Source organism: Carettochelys insculpta, chromosome 7, assembly GCF_033958435.1.
Source record: "Carettochelys insculpta isolate YL-2023 chromosome 7, ASM3395843v1, whole genome shotgun sequence".
In the NCBI taxonomy this organism is placed as follows: Eukaryota; Metazoa; Chordata; order Testudines; family Carettochelyidae; genus Carettochelys; species Carettochelys insculpta.
The window spans coordinates 592556-605861 of record NC_134143.1 but is presented as its reverse complement, the minus strand read 5'-3'; the positions used below and the strand labels follow the sequence as shown (position 1 = coordinate 605861).

Below are 13306 nucleotides of genomic sequence, written 5' to 3'. Positions count from 1 at the left end.
TTGGCCTCTGAGGATAGAACAAGAGGCAATGGTCTTAACTGCAGCAGGGGAGGTTTAGGCTGGACATTAGGAAAACGTTCCTAACTGTCAGGGTGGTCAAACACTGGAATAAATTTCCTGGGGAGGTTGTGGATTCTCCATCTCTGGAGATATTTAAGAACAGGTTTCAGAGCCGTCTATCAGGGGTGGTTTAGACAGTACTTGGTCCTGCCTTGGGGCAGGGGGCTGGACTCGATGGCCTCTCAAAGTCCCTTCCAGTACTGGTGTCCTATGATTCTATCACTGATTCACCTGACTGAGAAGCACCTGGGCCCTGGGCACAGCCTGACCAGCCTTTCCCCATCCCAGGAGATGAGGTTGATCACAAGGTTCTTCTCCAGTCCTCATTGTGTTGACCTGATGGACAAAATTCTTGCTGTCCAAATACACCCCACCGGGGCAGGGGCTCCAGCCCATGAGGCAGAGGAAGGCTTAATAGTCACCACCTCTACAAAAGGGACAGGCTTCCAAGTGGGTCTGGACCAGGGGAGGCTGGGGCTTGCCTGGATCCAGCTTCTCAAAAAACAAAGCCAGCCCCCCAGAAGCTCACACTGCACCACACACTACCCCAGGAAGGGGCAGCAGGAGCACCCTGCCAAGTGGCACCTGCCCTCCACAGCAGCTCCAGTGGTTTTCTTTGCTCTCCGTTTCCTCCCCAGTTTTGCTGGCCTCAAAGCTCTAGGAATCAGGGAAGTCATAAACACAGGAGACCACTGCCCCAGCCAGTCATGGCCCCCAGCACTTCTGCAGAGGTTGTTGTGGAACTCTGGAAATCCTCTTCAGAGACATTCAAGTGTCTAAGTGTCTGGCTGTGCGACACAAATTAGTTCAGAGATGTGAAGGGTGGTGGGACCTCATTCCTCTGCCGGGGTGGGATGCTCAGCAGGAACTAAAAACCTTCTGAATAACTTTGGATTGCAACCTTTCCTCAAGATGTGATTCCGAGTCTTCCCCCCAACACTCCCTTCCTTCCCTTGGAGGTGGTGGGATTAGAAGGCCTCCAGGGCTCTGCTTTCTTAGTTTTCAACTTTAAGCTACTGGATGAGGAAGAGTGGCCAGGCCAGTGGGTTGCTGAACCAGGGGACAGGCCAAGCCAGCAGGAACTGGTGGAGTGACAATAAAGTCAGAAGAAAGAAGGGGGCACTGCTCTCACATTGCCTTGGAAGAAAAGGCTGCATAAAACCACTCTCAGGGAAATCCATCCCACAACCTCTTGCATGCAAAGCAACTGCTCTACCATTTGATCTAATTCCCCTCTGCTTAAAGAAAATTTCTGCCCCAGCCACCTCATTGTTGAGTCCATATGTCCCTGCAGCTCCCCTGGCTCCTTTCCAAAGATGACACTTGTAAAACCAGTTCCAAGCAGCCCCCGGCTGAGCTGTTCAGACACAGCTGCTACGTGAGCCCTTGGGGCATCTTGATGAAGTGGCCTGGCTGCTTTGGATGGGGAGGTTCCAGCGTGGATGGGGAGCTGTGCATGTCCAGCTGTGCGGGAGGGCTCTGAGGACATCCCTGCCTGCATCACAATGCCACTGCCTGGGGGTGCTGGTGCCTGGCAGCCTGGCTTTGCAGAGCCTGGTGTCCTCTAACCAGGTTCCGCTGGCTGTATCACCTCCCTGGGCTCAGATTTTCATTGAGCTACCTGAGCAGGTGATCGACATGCAACAGGGGTGGCTCTGTGAACTGCAGAGGTCTGTAGCATGCGCTGCTTTGGCAGATGCACCATTTCTGAGAGCAGCTGCAGAGGAGATGATGGACAGTCAGTGTATGTGGCAGGAGAGGTTCACACTGGGGCTCTGGGGCATATTTTTATGCTTTTAATTACAGGCCATGTCTGTGATTTATTTCTAGAGCTGTTTTCAGAGTGCCCCATCTGGGTGTGTTTCCAAGTCAGAGCTGTTTGAAGCACCCACCCGGGCTGAGGGATTCGACCAATGAACTGAACATCCCTCCCTCTCCACGGCCTCCTACTCAGAAGATAAATGGTACATTAGCTTGCCACAGAAGGCAGGATCCAGACATTCGGCACAATGGGGTGCCGGGCACGTTGGACTCTGGCCTCAGCCAAGCACCCAACATTCCCTGGGGTCTGGCCAGCCCCAGCAGGGGAGTGTGCTGATGGGAGGGAGTGTGTGTGGGTTCTCAGCCTGTGTGTACTTAGCTGGGTTAAATTGGGATAAAAGTTAGACCATGAACCGTTCAAGCTGCACATGACTTTTGATTGGCTTTCTAATTGGTAACAATTCCAATGAAACCCAGTTTGGAAACAATTCACTCGTTGGTTACTTTGAAGTGACCGGCACAACGTCAAAATAGCGCATTGTGTCTGCTCGCACCATGCGCTATTTCAGTGTTAAAATCAACGTTAGGAGGTGAGACGTCAAAATCGCTATTCCTATCCAAAGATGGGAAAAGCCCCCGACTTTGACACTGAACGTCAAAGTAGGGATGTGGAGACGATCCACGTCCCACTACTTCGAAATAGCAGGGTCCTCCATGGCAGCAATCAGCTGAGGGGTTGAGACGTGCTGTCCACCCCCTGCAGGGCTCTATGATCACTCTGCACAGCAGCCCTTAATGCACCATGAACCTGCATTTCCTGTGGCAGGAAGCTGAGAGCATGAAGTCAGCAGCACACCCATGTGCTAGCCTGCAAGCCCTCTACGGACCTCAACCCGAACACCCAGCACCAAGGCATCGAGCCAGCCCCCTGACAGCCCCCAAGGGGACCCAGGGACTCCCAGTACCCAAACGGGGGGCCAAAAAGCAGCAGGGACCCTCCTGGTTAGAGGCCTAGCTGTGAGACCTGTTGGGGCTCTGGGGTGAGGAGGACGCGCTCCATGTGCTGGGGAGCAAGCAGCGGAAGGCAGAAGCATTGACCTGACTGGCCAAGGGCCTGGCCGCCCAGGGTCACCCTGCCCACACTGCAGATCACGTCTGTAGCAAGGTGAAGTAGTTGCGGCAGGATTACACCCGGGACTGGGAGTCGACCAGCTGGTCTGGGGCTGCCCCCGCCACTTTCCTCTTATTACAGGAAGCTCAGGGATATCCTGATCCCCCAGAACACCTCCTCCCCCCAGACCACATTGGACACAGCAGCTGAGGAGTCCCAGCAGGCCTTGGATCTGGAGTCCATCCCAGAGGCCAACCTTGCACCCCAGGGCCCACCCGAGCAGCCACCCCTTGGGATGGAAGAGGACGGATCCAGCAGCAAGGAGGGGGGGCTTCTCACAGACCTCCCCTCCCACAGCACCAGCCGGGCATCCACCCACCAGGGTTCCCCCAACCGTGGCAGTGGAGGGTCAGGTACGTACCCTACAGGGAAAACACCTACGTGCCACAGGGCGGGGGCACCAGACACGACCTGGAGCCCAAACACCCCCAGGGGACCCCGACCCGCAACTGCCCAGCCACAGCACAGTCCCAGGATGGCGGCATGGCCAACGGCACCCTGCTCAAATCGCCACACATTCTGGGTGCACATGGCCCGAGCTCAAAGACCCACCTGGCCCTGTGTGAGCCAGGGCTGCCCATTGCAACAGCCTGTCCCTGGAGCAAGGAGCTGGGACTTGGGGCATGTGCCTCAGTGCTGTGAGCTGCACCCCAGAAAGTCCCTTGCTGCATTGCAGAGCTTGTCTACAAGAGCTTGTCTACATGAGCCAGTGGAATCAATTCACTTCCATTCTTATTACAGCAGCCCAGAGGCTTTCCAATTCAGGCCGGCCTAGGTTCCCCCTCTGCCAGCTGCCAACTCCTTCCGGGAACGACAGATCTGATCCCAGGGCAAGAGGCAAATCCCCTGGGACCATATCCCAGCCCCAGCTCCCCCGTGTGGGGCAGACACAGCAGGGCTCACACTCAGCAGAAGAGCCGCCCTCGGCCCCAGCACACACTGTCTGTGCTGCCCAGGGAGGGAATTGCACTAAGGGAGCCTGTGAAGCGAAGGGGCCTCACCACAGACCTGCAGCCCTCGCCAGTGCAGACGTGTGGTGCCCCCCACTCCTGACCTACAGCCCCTAACAGCCCTGGGAAGCCTCTTACTCATGACTTGCAGCCCCTACCAGCCCAGCTCTCTGGTGCCCCTCACTTCCCACATGCTGTCCGGATACTGGGCTCGAGGGCACCTCTGAGCTGGGCCCCCAGTGCCAGTCCTGTCTACACAGCTCCACACTCCCTGCAGGTGAGTGACTGTTGTGAAGAGGATCCAAAGGGCAGCTGGTCCCTGTGAGAGGAGTCTGGGCCAGGGCTGCCTGTGGGATCCCCTGGAAAAGCCAAGAGCCCCTGGGAGGCCATTGACTGGCTGCCAAGTCCCCGGCCCTGCTCAAAGGTTTCACACAGGGAAAGCTGTAAAGTCAGCCCCACCCCCAGGGCACAGGGATTTGCACTGGGCTGGTAACAGAGCAAAGGGGTTGTGTGGAGGGTCACAAGTGGGACTGAAGGGCAGAAGGAGACAGAAAGGCAAAATGTTCTTCTCGTTACGCTGCATCAAACACTCCCCCTGACGAGCTCCAGCTGGGGCAGCGCAGCCCATCCCCCCTCCGTGAGAGACAGGAGATAACTGTGCCCCACAGCTGGGCCCTCCTCGCCCCACCCCTGGGGTGTGAACAGGGAGAAAGGAGGGAGTGGGGAGCACAGAGTGAAAGTGAGGGGGGGACTCAGGCTGAGGGAGCAGAGGACGGGCAGGACTCCAGGCTCTGCTGGTGGGATCCTGCACTGGGGCAGGTGGGGAGAGAGGAGGCTTCCCTCAGGCACAATGTCTGTGCTGGGGAGTGGGAAGGGCTGGTTGTGGGCAGTTCATCACAGTGGTTCAGCCCCACAAAAGCTCAGCACTGGATAAATTAGGTTAGTAACCTTTAAAGTGCTCCAGGACGGCTTTCTGGTTGAAGACACAGACTTATACAGACACCTCTTTGTCAGGACCCACAGTTCAAAAAGGGGGGGCACCATGGCTTAGCTGGCTAAAGCACCTGTCGAGTAAACAGGAGATCCTGGGTTCAACTCCCAGTGGTACCTTGTTGCACATCTGTGGCAATGTTTTCCTCCATCTGTCTGGGGAACAGGAGAGCCCTCCCTTGGCAATCCCAGTCATTGCTGGGGAAGGTAAAGGCTGATGGGAGAGGGACGTTGGACAGGGTCCAGGTACAGACTAGAGCTCAGGCAGAAGCATCTGGAACTGGTGTTGGGAAGGGGGCTTGTCAGGCTGCAAGAAGAGAGGCTGATCCTCCCAGCCCTGGGGCTCTCTGTGCACAGAGGGTGACAGTGCAACCTCTGCAGCTGGGGCAGGGCAGGAGAGGGAGAGTTACTCTCCTCTCAGGTCCCTTTGTTTGTCACTGACAAAACCTGAACAGGTGAGGAGAAAAGTCCCAGAGAGGATCTGTGGCTCCCCTGGCCATGGACCTCCCAGGTACGTGGGGATGAGGAAAGCAGCACCCAATGGTGCCTGGCCAAATATTTCTGGCTGCCTCTCACCTGTTTTGCTGGAGAGTTCAGAGCTGCAGGAGGCGGCTGCCGTCCTTCTGGAGGAAGAGGTAACAGACACTGACAGGTGGACGGCTGAGGTGGCTGCAGAGGGGGCCTGGGGAGCATGGGAGGAACCCCAAAGCCCTTTGTCTGTTACTGAGGCAGGGAGGTGACGCCCTTGATTCTTGTTATTTACCAACAGGTCTGTGCAGCCCAGTGCTCAGCACTAAGTCCTGGGCCACTGAGTACGAGGGAATCCCGGTCACAGTGTGTGCTGCCTCCTGGCCCTCTCCAGACAGGTCAGTGCTAACCAGCTCCTGCAGCACATTTGTGACACAGACACAATTGCCTGAGCCGGCAGGAGCTACGTTCTGCCCTGTCTGCGGGAGCAGCTTCTGCCGCAGCCCTGACACTGCAGAGACACCCCAGGCTAGTGAGCGACAGGGAGAGTCTCACTCCCAGGTGCACACACCCAGCTCTGCCCCCCCAGTGGTAATTCCCCCTCCCCCAGCTGCCCCCAGTGCTGAACTGATGCACCCGCACTGCCGGGGAGCAGCCTGGGACCCCTCCTGTGGCTTCCCTTTGCTTCCCCTCGAAATGTCCTTGTCCTGCTGGGAGCAAAACCCCTGCAGGGACATGAATGGTGCAGGTGGGAGGGGGACAGGATCTCCCCAGGGCAGGACCCAAGGTTTAACCTGGTGACTGCGCAGTGGAGAGGGAGGGGGAGGGCGGCTGCCAGTGGGGAGGGCTGCCAGCAGGTGTGAGGGGGAACCCAGCCAGGGCTTATGCCCGAAGGAGGAGGGGAAAAGGGCAGTGGGGAGGGGTGGGAGAGACAGGATCTGAGGGACACACTGCAGGGACCCAGGACAGCTGGCAAGGGGCAGCCGGGGCTGAGGGGACCCCTAGCTGGGCTCAGAGCAGTGGGGAATGGATGACAGAATCTGATGGGGAGGCCAGGCTGGTTGGGGAGGAGAGGAAATCTCCTTCCAGTGACCATTGGCCCTGCAGCTGCCTTTGGCTCATTTCCAAGAAGGCCCCTTGGGAGGTGCTTCTCTGCAGGCTGGAGAGCTCAGCTGGCCAGAGCGTGGTACTCAGAGCACCAAAATGATGAGCTGAAGCCCTTTGCTGGCTACTGAAAGGTGTTTCCTTTTGTCCTTCCCCTGACCCCTTGGGGCAGGAGAACGACAGAGGTGAGGGAAACAGGCTGAATTGCTGGCAGGGAACAAGCCAGAGTTACTACCCCAGGCTAAGGGAGGGGCTGCAGGTTGGGTGTGGGCGAGGAGAGGATTCCCCAGGTTCTCAACACTGACCTCGCACGGCAAGGGACAGTAGGAACACTCTGCCAAGGGCACCAGCTTTCCCCAACAGCTGCACTGGCTTTCTTTGCTCTCCATCACCTTCCCAGGCTTTCTAGCCTCACGACAGACTGTCAGGTGAAGCCTGAGAAAGGAAAATGGCCCCAGCAGGCATCCAAAAGCTTCCTGTGATCCTGCAGTGGTTAGTATTCTGCATTATGGCTGCATCAACCTTGGGTCAAATCCAAAGACAGGCCGTAGCAGTGATAGCCCAGTGTTTGGGTCGTGCTGCTTTTACTTCACCAGGAGGATGGTGAAATACTGCAATGCTTTACCTTGACATGTGGTGCAATCATCATCCCTAGAGGTTTTCAAGTCCTGGCTTGAGCAAGCCCTGGCTGGGATGATTTAGTTGGGGTTGATCCTGTTTTAGGCAGGGGACTGGACTGGATGACCTCCTGAGGTCCCTCCCAGCACGAGGCTTCTATGGTTTGAATCTATCTCCACAGGAATGGGCCTGGACAGCTCAGTCTCTGACTGGAGGAAGTGCCGTGGGGCCACATGCTAAGGAAGCCCAGGGTGGGGAGAGGGGGTCCCGGGAGAAAGAGCAGCTCCAGGGAAGCAATGAGGGCAGAGTGCATGCTGCCAGCTGAGGGTGAGAGGTGCCCCGTGTGCAATACCAGCCTGTTCAAATGTGTGAGGAGCAGCGGGGGAGGTGTGAAAGCCACCATTCAGGGCTCTGCTTCCTGCAGTCAGAGTTCAAGGTCAGAGGCACCTGCTAACACTGCCTTCGCAAGCTCTTTGAGCTTCTTCCCTCTCTCATCCCATGCAAAAGAGAGAGCAGGGTGACTCAGGCCTGCTGGATCCAGGACTTTGGCTGAGCTGGCTGGAGGGGTTGGGGCAATGGGTTGGTGCTGTAGAACTAGGCAGTGGGCCCAGAGATGCCTGGAGTCCTGATTCTGGTCAGTCTGGGTCCATCCTCCCTGGAAATGCTCGATGTTGCCCCTGCTGAAGGCACTGGCCACCTCTCAGGGCTTGATTTGATCCCAGTTCTCTGACTCCCAATCAGGAACTAGGTGTGGGACAGTGAGAATCAATTTAACCCCCCTGCTCACATACAAAAATGTTCTTCTGACCCCACAGGCCACCCAACCCTTTAGTGTGTGACACAAAAGGTTTATTATGACTAGGACACAACTGAACAGGATGGGAGATGTTAAATGGCAGGTCACAGGCACACAAAGCCTCCCAGACCTTCCGATTCTAAGCAGTTCTGGGGAGTTTGCAGGACTGAAAGTCTCTCTGTGATCCAGCCACAGCTGGGGTGGGTCTTTCGGTGCTTTTCTCAGTGCTCTGGTTGGAGAACAATTACCCCAGAGAGAAGAAGCAGGAATGAAGACAAGCTGGGGAAGATGCAGCTCCCTCTTGTCTTCCTGTTGCCATTTATGGTTTCTTTGTCCCAAACAAAAGCTGTTCAGCATGTGGCCTGGAAGGCTCTGGGTTCTGTGCATGGGCATGGTCAGAGCTACTTGCGTAGCCTTCAGCTGTATTCCTGGCTTTCTCATTGGGCCAGCTGGATAGGAGATGCTACAGGATGGGCCATTGAGCAAGCTAGGCAGTGCATTGCCCAACTGGCTTTGAGTGTGACCCAGACACATAGCAGAAGTTCTGAAACACAGACAGACAGACAGACGTATTGATCACCCAAAATAGGAACTCTGCCCACATAGAAATGAGCTTGTGATATGTGAATGATGCAAACATTTTCGCCCCTACCTTACCGCCTATATATAGGACAATTGCCTCAGATCTGCCTCCTACACAAGCTGGCTGGGGCTTCGTGGTGTCCAGTGGCTCACATCCAGCCATGCCCAACACTATGAACCACTCCCCTGGCTCAGCTGCAAAGGGTCAGTGCTTCTCAGTACCCTGAGGCTGACAGGGAGCCCCCTCAAACCCACTTCTGCCCCCCCAGCTTTGCCAGAATGGAGTGGGGGGTCTTGCCCTCTTGGACACAGCTTTGCTTCTTTTCCTTCCACTCAAACACCCACCTCTGCCCCAGGCTTCCATTAGCCACCCCTGACATGCCATGAGACAGACACAGGATTCTTCCTCCCCTCAGGCAGCCTCACCTGCACAGGCTTTGGCAGAGGAAAGGGTGGTGCTCCATTTATGGCTCTGAAGCACTCAGCTTCCCCCCGCCTTACTCAGCTGAGCTTCCTTCTCCCCAGCCCGCCCCCGATTCCTGCTTCACTTCTTCCTTCAGCAACTCAAGAAAAGGAGGCCAGCAGGGAGAGCCGGCCTCCACAGGTGAACCTCCAAGGGTAGGGAGCCCAAGATTCAAGCCTCCTAGAAGTGACTGATTTAACTCCTGTAGCTTCCCCATGTTGACAGCAACGGGAATGCTCAGCTGAGGTCTCCATCTTCTGTCACACAGGAGCTGGGCTGCTGAGAAGGACAGGAAGGGGCGGAAGGAGATCAGCATAAAGGGGAGGCAGAATAACAACAGCTTTGATGTTACAGCCTGGTTTTGAACCAGTAACCTTTTTTGTTATAGGCAAGTATGAGAAGCACTTGCCTACAAGAGCTCTTGTGCAAAAACTTTTCCATCTCCCCAATTCCATCAACAATGCATCAGGCACACACAGCCGGAAAACCTTAGAGAAATTGTGGGGAACCCTTCATAGGCTCAACTGCTGGAGCAGAGGGCTGCAGCTGCATTCAGGAAATATGACTTGGGCTTCAAAGGGGGTGTGATATATTACAGCTGGGAAGAGGAGCCAGTAACATCCATCTCCCTCCTGCCTATGTCAGTGTGATCTTAAATAAAAAGCGGCCCAGTGAGGAAGTGACTTTCTTGGAGGGAGAACTGCAGAAACAAACTCAGGGTTCATACTTGGACAACAAGCTGAATATGAATCAACAGGATGATGCTGTAGGAAAAAAAGCAAACATGATTTTGGGATGTATTAACAGGAGAGTTGTGAGCAAGACATGAGAAGTCATTCTTCCACTCTACTCAGTGCTCATAAAGCCTCAATTGGAGTACTGTGTCCAGTTCTGGGCATGACGCTTCAAGAAAGATATGGAAAAATTGGAGAAGGTCCAGAGAAGAGCAATGAGAACGATAAAAGGTCTAAAGAAGGTGAGCTATGAGGGAAGACTGAAAGAATTGGTCTTGTTTAGATGAGACAAAAGAAGACTTAGAGGGACATGACAGAGGTTTTCAAGTACCTCAAAGAGGATTACAAGGAAGAGAGAGAAAAATCACATTTCTTGGCCTCTAAGGATAGAACAAGGAGCAATGCGCTGAAACTGAAGAAAGGGAGGTTTAGCACAGACCTTCGGAAAAACTTGCTCACTGTCAGGGTGGTTAAACACTGGAATAAGTTACCTTGGGAGGTTGTGCCATCTCCATCACTGGAGATATTTAAGAGCTAGACACCTATCCTAAATGGTCTAGAGAGGGCTTGGTCCTGCCGAGAAGGCAGGAAATTGGACTCAATGACCTCTTGAGGTCTCCTCCGGTTCTAGTGTTCTTTGAAGAAATCTATGAAATCCTCAATGCACAGGGAACGTTAAGAATTGTGTTGGATGGTTTTTGCTGCAATAAGCTGTGGGTTTTGGAGGCACCAGCTATTGGCAGAGACAAGGTTGGTTGCTGCTAAATGGACATTACAGTCGCTCAACAAGGGAGTTACAATCCTTTGACTCACTTGCATGAGGCCACTCCAGGAGAATGGCTCAACTTTGCCTGGAGACTCCACAATGCCCCCAGACCTGCCTGGGCTAGTGTTCCCCAAAGACATAGGAAGTGAGGGGAGAAAAGCCAAACACAGGCCCAGGTTTGTCTTTCTTCATCACCACCTTTACTGCAAGCAACAAAGATGGTCAGGTGACTGAAATCGAAGAGGCTGGGACAAGTTTAAGGGAGTAACCTGGTTGTTAATGTGTTGTTACCTGATTAATACATAGCTCAGTGGTGCAAACGTTGCTTCGTGTTACTCAGAAATCTTGGACAAAGTGTGCCAATGAGGTGTCCGTGGGGTGCTGATGAGTCACTGGTGGTGATCGCGCTGTGTGTGCAAGGACGTGTTTTGTATCGGAGGCGATGAGCTTTGGCTCTGGACACGTCTTTCAGTGGGTTTGAATCTGAGTAGCACCAGGGAGATATTTGTCCAGCCAGTTGTACAAGGACTGTTGAAGTTGGGTAGAAGGACTTGGCTGCCAGGGGGTCTTGGGAGTTCCCTGTCTCCATCTGAGAGACTTCCCTGTGAACGTTCAGACTGGCGCACACAGCAGAGGCAGGGTCATGGCTCCACCGGCTGCTGCTGCTCCCCCTCCATCTCCCGCCTGCACAGGGAATGGCAGTGTAAGGAGTCGCTGCTGGAGGCTTTTCACTTCCACTCTGACTGGGCGGGTTAGTGGCCAATGGGATGGGTGTGGATCAGTGCCTTGGAGCGGCAGGGAACACAGGGCCATGTGCATCCCTGGGGAGCTGCACACATACAGCCCCTCAATCACCCAGACTACGCACCTCCAACTCACTCCCGCATCCCCTCCTGCCAAGACTCCCACAGCTGGTGTGTGAGAGGTCAGAGCCTCTTGCCTCCTTTGCCAGCCAGAGGCATCAGTGATTCCTGGCCCCTTTTCCCACCCAGAAGGCTGTGCGGGTGGCTGCTGAGCGAGTGCACAAGGCAGGCTCTTGGGGTGCTCGGAAGCTGTGCTTGGCCCTGAGGGGAGAGAGACGAGGCTCCCACTTCACTCTGCCATTGGCACACCCGGCTCTGTGCTCACTCAGACCAGAGGTGACTCAGGCTTGGGGAGCATGGCCGCGCTCTCCTGGCAAGGCCTGAGACAGGGGTGACAGTATTAGATTGTCAGATGAAGAGAAAATCATTGCCACAACTCCTCTGTTTGCACCAAATCTTGTACAAGTGGGTCAGGGAAGGTATGTATCAAAAACTGATGATTTGCTGCATTTTTTTCCACTCCTCACACGCACGTCTCATTTTTGGATTTGAAGTTCTGAGTTTTGGCTGCAAACAAGAACGTCAAATGTTTGCTTCTGGGAGACTTCCAACGGCTTGGCCAAGCTCTTTGCAAAGCTTGCTGGTCGAGTGACTGACAATGCGCTTTAATAGGTGCCAGTCCACTTCTGAGGTTTTTACTGTGAACGTTGAGCGGAGCATGTAAGCAATGGCTGCTACCAACAAAGGACTGTGTCACGCGTGGACAGGTAACTTGTTTATGTGACAGACTTCTTCCTGGAATCTAGTTTCACAGATGAAAACAACGCAGTTCCCTCCACACGAGCTAGACAGCTGAGGAGAAAGCCTTGTGGGTGCCTCCACTTTGGTCTTTATTCCAGCTCCTCTCTTGTGGAACCCCTCTGCTCTGAACTGAGCTCCAGAGGCCTTCTGAGCCACGCTAAGAGAGGAGGAGGTCAGAGACTTGTTTTCTCAAGCTGGCAGTTTACTCTGTCTGTGCTACTAGCCTGCATTGAAATGTTTGAAATTAGGGTCTGTAATTTGATGGCTCTAATCACTTGACTGTCAACGTTTTGTCCTTTTCTTATTTCTGAAGAAACCTTTCACTTTTGGATTGTAAAGAATTGGCACAGCGTGCTCTTTTGGGTGAGAAGCTGAGAGGGAAGGCTGCTTCCAGTAATGTGGGAGCTCACACAAAGGTACTCAGTAGCAGACTTAACAGCACCATCCCTGGGTGGGCTTCAGTCACCACCTCTCTAGTTAACAGCCACAGGGAAACCCCACGAGCTTCAAAGCCACTTGCCAGCAGAATACTCGCCTTCTGTCAGCATCACTGCAGGATACTCACCAGACTGCATGCTGGGTAACACCAACTCAGCTGAGCAGAGTGGTAGAGCAGAAGTGTTCTGTACCCATATCCCAGAGGTTGAAGAGTCAATACCATTCTCTGCTAACTGTATACAAGATGCCCTGCTGATGGGGCCTAAGACCCAGAGCCGTGTAACCTAAGCTCGCGAACTGGATGCATGATTGCCCCTCCTTCCTCTTAGTGGGCTGCAAAAGGCTTTTAATGCACATGGTCTGCTGACATAGGTACTCTGGCTAAATGCACTTGTCTCCTGAGGCCTTCTGGGGGGTGCCCATTGAACCAGAGCAGCCCCTGGAATAGATGCAGAGGGAGCACACGGCTCTCAGCGTCAGTGGGATGTGCTGGGAACACGCATCTCATTTTTCCTGTCCTTGCTTTATGTGTATGTTGTTTTGGTAGGAACGGTGGGAAGAAACAGTAGGTGGAGCGAAACCAGTGGAATGTGGCCACCCTGCGCATGGGCGATGATAAACAGAAGGTCTGATGGGATGCACGTGTGGAACCCCAAGGACAGGCACGTGAGCGACGGGACACAGATTGTTAAGCATTGGCCCAGGCCGTGAAGGGGTGTGGCTGCCTGCCCAGAAGTCAAGCACAAGTGTGAGGGATGAAGGCCTCCTGTCTCCTCAGCCGTTATGAAGCACGAGTGCTTC

At 54.4% G+C, this 13306-nt stretch overlaps 1 non-coding gene across 1 annotated transcript; it reads left to right on the top strand.

Annotated features, from left to right (window-relative positions):
* The first annotated feature begins 4978 nt into the window (after positions 1-4978).
* On the top strand, positions 4979-5052 carry TRNAT-AGU (transfer RNA threonine (anticodon AGU)). Its single transcript has one exon. It is a non-coding gene; the product is annotated as a tRNA-Thr (tRNA).
* Positions 5053-13306: the final 8254 nt, after the last annotated feature.